The sequence below is a fragment of the Solanum pennellii genome, chromosome 8, assembly GCF_001406875.1.
Source record: "Solanum pennellii chromosome 8, SPENNV200".
Taxonomy (NCBI): Eukaryota; Viridiplantae; Streptophyta; class Magnoliopsida; order Solanales; family Solanaceae; genus Solanum; species Solanum pennellii.
In genome coordinates, this window is record NC_028644.1 from 39,830,229 (window position 1) to 39,837,046 (window position 6,818).

The following is a 6,818-nucleotide window of genomic DNA, read 5'->3' on the forward strand; positions in this document are numbered from 1 at the left end:
AGTGTCCTGTGACGGACATCTACGACGCACCCTCATTACCATGACGAACCGTCCTAAACAACCGTCACGACGGTCAGAGACCTTTGTTCTAAGGGTCTCCATTTTTTTCTATGTGTCCACTAACGGACATCTACGACAGAGCGTCGTGCCCTTGAAGGTCTGTCCTACACAACCGTCATGATAGTCAGAGACCACTCTCCTAATAGTCTCCATACTTTTTCTAAGTTCCCCACGACGGACTGTCATTATTACGACTGTCCGTCCAATTTATCCGTCATAACTGTCAGAAACATTCATTTAGGGGTCTCCACATAAATATAGTTAAGGTAAGACATGACGGACCCCACGATGGTCCGTCATATTCACGACAAACCGTCACCCGGTCCATTGTTTTATTGTTCCTACAGAGCTGTCATTAAAACTTTGCTCTTGTGTTTATTTTATATCGTTTTTATTCTCTTATTTTATCCTTCTAGTACTAATAATGATTCTTTACATTTACTATGTCTAATGGCACCGAAACAAGATCGAGTTTACGCACGTGGGCATTTCAAAGTCTGTCGCTACATCTGCCCGACTCGTTAAAGTCCCTGATTATGAGCATGATCCCAAATACGTGCCCCCAGGCACAGCCACTCCAGCACGAGCTGCACGTGATGGTCGGAGGAAGCCTCCACATCCACAGAAGTCACTACACCCACCACGGCCGCATAGTCTGCCTCGTCTGATGAGGCTGAAAGTCGTGATTCCACTCCAGGATCACCAACTAGCGGTCTCGCGCTGGTTGACGACCATCCCAACCGGTTATGTGTCGACTTGCAATACCAAGTATATTCAGACGCCAAATAGTCCCCAATTGAGCACGTCAGATTACGTGGCATACAGGTCAAAATCTCCCTTCCAGCCATCCGCCGGTATCTGTACGGCGAGGATGTTGATGCCATAGGACCCCTCTCACCGCCGAGTTCGACTACTGGTGGAAAATTGTTAAATATGGCCAATTCTTGCGTGAGACATCGCTGAGAGAGACCACCAAGAGGTGGATGGCCCTTCACTAACCTATTTATGGAGAGGGTGTCGCCTGGGTCATGGAGAAGAAGGGATCCATCAGGAAGGCTAACTTGAACTTCACGACTAAGTTTTTATGTTTGATTGTCCGCCACTGCCTCTCCCCCATGGCTGCTGATAATAAAGTTACATTGGATCACGCAGTTCTTATGGTAGAGATGATAGCCGGGTTTGAGGTTGACTTCGCTTGGCTTCTACAGGTGGTCATGCATAAGAGAGCTTTCAAGGTCACCACTACTTACCCTTTTTTTGTGCATGATATTTTCCTTATGCAGGTCCACAGGTGTGCCCATCTGACACATTGATCAGTTCAAGACTCCACTTGGCACTGTTGATATCGGCCTCATCGGGGTTGAGGCCAATGAGTTGCCTCCACACAAAGGGCCCTGTCCAGAGATTCCTCCAATAGGTGAAAATCTGGCTGATACTGTAGCACATGCTCGAACGGCTACGCAGGCTACTTAAGCAACCACTGGCACTACCCCGGTCGAGTCTATCCCGGGTAGTAGCACTGCCCCTAGCTCATCTCGCTCAACCCTGTTCCCCGCTCTGGTCTTGCTTACCAGGGTCAAGAAACTAGAGGCTCAGATGGACAAACTTCTGCATCACATCCATCCTTGGATGCAGAGGTCTATTGCTGAGACGGAGGAGCGCATGGAGGGTATAATGGCACAGCATATAGAGCGGAAGATCGCTGAGGTTCATCAGCGCTTCGACGCTTTTGAGTTGCAGGTGCTAGCCCGGCCAGACCCTCCGGTGGACGTGTAGACCGTTCAGGCTGCGGTTGAGTGTCTACGAGTAGATAATGATATGATCCTTGAGGCTAGGGTGCTTGAGTCTGAGGCCCCTTCTGCAGTGCCTGCTGAGGACACAGTGTTGGTTGCGTTATTCTCCACTTCTAAGATTCCATCACCTCCCCCTCGAGAGCAAGCCAAGAGGCACAGGGGTCGTGAGGAGGATGAGTCTAGGTCAAAGAAGAAAGAGCACTGTGAGATGAAGGTTGCGAGGAGAGCCTCGATTGCTTATTAGGAGGCGCGTCAGATTAGGGTTGTAGAGTCAACTGCTGGGGCATCTAGCTACAGAAATATGGAGACCGCGGGAGGCACTACTTATAGTGTTGTTGCTGATCGCCAAAGTTTTGCGCCCCATGTTTGCTTCAACTACCACTCTCGCATTTCAGTTTTTTTTATGCATTGGGGACAATTGGATATCTTTTTGTTGGGGGTGGGTTAAATGGAAAGTAAGTGCTAGGGTGTAGTCTTAGTAGCCCAATTCACGATCCTCTTTTGGGGTTTTCTTGCATGTGTTTTTTTCCCCAAGAGACTGATTATTTTTATTGTTGACCGGCATGTCTATATCTTGTGTACATAGTATAACTATGAAGCATGATGGCTAAAACAAAATTTATATCCTAATGTAATGAAAATGATGCATGGCTAGGAAAACTAATTGATAAATGTGTGGCTCTAAGCATGACATAGAGATACACCACTGAATGACCCTAAGTCTAAGACTCAAACTAGGTGTCTGATAATCTAGTAGAGAAATGAGATATCAAGTGTGTGTGAGGAAAATTTGAATAGTCCACTTGTACTGAGCTAGAACTTTCCTGGTTAGTCCTGCTAAAAGTAAGTTGTAATAGACAATTAGGAAAGGATCATAGGCCCTTGTTCAATATAACTAATTTTTATGCTAAGTAAAAAAAATTCAATTAATCCCTCTTGATCCAAATGATTTGAGCTTAAAATAGAACTTTCTTTTTCATCCCAACTTAACTTTTCTGGGAATGATGTGTTGGCCCTGGTCCCTCCTTGGACATGTGCACCTCAGCTTATGCCAAAAGCATAAGTTGAGCGTGGCTAATGCAGTAAACAACCTTTTCATGGCCCTGACCCAACTTTGGGTATTGTGTACTTTGACTCATGGCAAAGCCACGAGTTGAGGGTGGCTTGTATGAGGAATGCTCTGGAAAGTGGGGTTGAAAGAACAAAGAGAGAGAAAGAACAAAAGTAAAGTGACTCAAGAACCAGTTTAAAGAAACGTGAAATAAAAAAAATAAAAAAATATTATAAATACAAGCAAGAAAAGAAAAGATTCACTTACACAAATGAAGAAAGAAGGGAAAACAGCAAGGTGAAATAATATACGAAAAAGGGTGGAATAAAATAATGAAAAAGTAGGACGCTCAACCGATATGTCAAGGAGGGAAACCAGTCACTAAAGTATAGCTAAATATACCCAACATAACCCTGAGCCTATGTTACGACTAAGAAAGTCCTATCGTGATCCTAAGAGTTGTATGGCGAACTAAAAGCAGTGAAAATAAGGGCAAGCTTATGGCAATATGTATGAATGAGTTGTGAATTTTTTTTTGAGAGTTAGTGTTGAAAAGTAATCCTTATACTCAAACTTAAATCATTGTGTAAAAAAATGAGGATGTTGTTTTTAAGTGAGGACACTAGTTGCATTACAGGAAATATTAGAGCCTCGGTGAGAAATTAAAGAGGATAGGTGTAAGTGCGTGGTGAGTTTGTTTCATGGTCTGGCTCCACATAATTCAAGCCTAATAGTGATAACATGCATAAACATAATAAGACAGATTTGGATTGATAACGTAATCATTGCGAAAGCTAAAATACGGATACTATTGTACAAAGATTTTGTAGTGAGTCATAGTGCGTCGTTTGAGGACAAAAAATGAATTTAAGTTTAGGGTGTTTATGTACCGTGGTTTCACAGTATTTTTGATGCTTTTTCCTTATGTTTAGTGTGTTTACAAGGCCTTTTTGTATTGATTTTTATGTTAGTTTCTCCTTTTTTGCAGGAAATCTTTCCAAAGATGAACGCGGAAGTTTTTAAGAGAAGAAACGCATAAGAGACCACGTACTGATCTTATCACGGTCCGTCGAGCCTGTGATGGTCCGTAGGTGGCATCGTAGTGTGGAATGAAGCTGGTGAAGGAAGATGGGGAAGTCTGACCTAGTGTAGAATTAGGAAAGTCCACGATGGACCATCATAGCTAAGACGGTTCGTCTTGCTTGTTCGTCGTAATGATCAGACAGTAGTCCCATTACCCAAATTCCAAGAAGTTAAAGTATTATGGAACAGAGACCCTCGATGGACCGTCGTGCTTGGAATGGTCCGTCATACCTTTTCCTTGAGGGTAATGAAGAAAGCAGATGAAGAATTTGTGAAGTGTGGGACGACGGAGGAGCTGATGGCCAATTGTGACCACGAGGGTCTTTCACGAGGTCCGTCGACCTTGACGCGTTTTGACTGATTATCAGTAATTAGAGTCCTTCTTTTATTAAGTTTTTTTTTTATTTTAAATAGTTTGAAAAGCCTCATTTTGGGGGTTAGACTTTTTTATAGTTAGACTTTTTGAGAGTTAGACTTTTTAAGGGTTGTACCTTTTGATAATCTTTAGTTCTCTTATTCAAGTATTTAAGGATTAATTTAAGTAATTGATATACTTTTTCTGGGATTGATTGTTGGTGCTTTTGTTGATTAATCAAGTGAATTTCTGGATTTTATTCTTTCTCATTAAATTAAGTGCATGAATTCTTATAATAAATATATGAATAGTGTGATTATGACCATAATTAAGTACACTCCATAACTAGGGTCGTGGGAACCATGGGTTAATAATGAAGTCAAATCTAACTAAAATAGCAATTCTATAATAGTTTCTTGTGTATATTGATAATTCTTTCGTTTAGAAGTCTTTTTAACGGATGGCCAACGTTAGAACTCGCCTCAACGCTACTAGTCGGACAAAGGAGGTAGATAATAGGAAAAGAATTATAAACATAGATTAAGTGTACTCTATCTAATAGGGTAGTGTCGATCGGTACGAAGTAATAACTTAGTCAAATATCGAATACAATGCTTAATATGAGGTAAAGGTAAGGGTTAGTATAACAAAAAACCTAGCTGGACCAAGATGCGGAGTGAAATTTTCTAAATGTCGGACCAAGGATTTAGAGATACATAACTTATCATTGTACATGCAAGATACTAGGAAAGAACTGTTATAGTTAGAATTATCAAGTTAGGAACCTGTGGGTAACACTTAAGACCTAGTTACTTTTATTAATTGATTAAGCTCCGAGATTTGAATCTGTTAGTTGTTTACTTTAGTTTAGTTAACTATTTTCATTAATTTTTAAAATAACCCCCCCGCCCTTTAATATCTTTTGTTTTCTAGGGAAATAATTTACTAAATAATAGTAATAATAGAATAAAATTAAGTCTAATCTATTTTCCTCGTGGAAACGATCCCGACCACATTAGTTGGGTTCTTTTTTATGATACGACTGCATTACTTCTTATTTGAGAAGTAAGTTTGAGAGTATTAGTGTCATTCAGAGACGAATGTTCCTAAGGGGGATATAAGTAACAACCCTAAAAATGAGTATATTAAGTAATGACTAACGTATCTACAATGCCTACATTAGATCAGGTTCACACGGATTGATGCGCGTAGAACCTGACCTTTGAACCTCTGCAACAACCAAGACAACTACTTTGGTGAGTTATTTGAGCTAGACTAGGTTGGGTCTATCCATGTAGGGCACCAGAATATGAAGATTTACCCGGATGAGTCTTAACCAGACTTAAAAAGGGGTAATCTTAAGTTTGGAGGGTCTAGGGGTAAAATGGTCTTTTCCAGGATAAGGGTAGTGTTGTAATTATCCTAATTAATTAATTAATTAATATGGTTAAGGGGCAATTTGGGTAGAGGTGGCCGAAATTGACCCTTTAAGCAAAATTTTGCTCCACCTGCGTTCGAGCCTTGGTGAAAGCAATGATTTAATGAGTTTATTGAAATTAGTGAATTAGTTAAATTAATTAACATTTAATTTTCTAATTTAATTAAAGGAAAATCAGATTTTTAATATAATAATAATAATAATAATAATAATAATAATAATAATAATAATAATAATGATAATAATAATAATAATAATAATAATAATAATAAATAACGGGGAGTCCTAGTTAGACGATTTCTCCACCTATTTCTCCCAATCCTAATCCTCTCATTGTCAAGTCTCTCACTCTCATTCTCACGTTTTACATCAGCAAAAGAACTGAAAATGATAATTCTTCACTCTTGAAGAACTTACACACAAAAACTCAAACGAAAAGCTAAGCTAAAATTGAAAATCAACAACATTCTTCCCGATGGATTGGGTTTTGGATTTTGGTGGTGTAACAACCTGTTTAGTAGGTTCGAGCAGTAAAATTTTTCTGAAAATAACTGACTGGGTCGACGGACCACGCGACGGACCGTCATGGTCACGACGGCCCTTGATGGATTCCGTCGTCCCATACTTGTGAATTTTCTTCTGCTACTCTTCTCATTACCCTCGACGACAAGTAGGACGAACCGTCAAAGGCACGACGGACCGTCGAGGGCCTTCGTTCCAAAATACTTAAACTCTGATATCTGTGTACTGAGAATCGACTCTCTGAACTTCGCGACGGAACTACAGGACGGACCGTCGTAGGTACGACGGACCGTCACAAACCCTTTACTGAATTTAACTCTCTGAACTTCGCGACGGACCTGCAGGACGGACCGTCGTAGATACGACGGGCCGTCACAGGTTGCGTAACCCCAACTGGGTCGGATTTTTGCTAAAAGTTTTAAAGGGGTGTTTTGGACTATTCATGACAAACTTTATGAAATTAGTGGGGTAAGTTTAATAATTTATTTACTTGGAGGGTTAAAGGAGATAACCTTG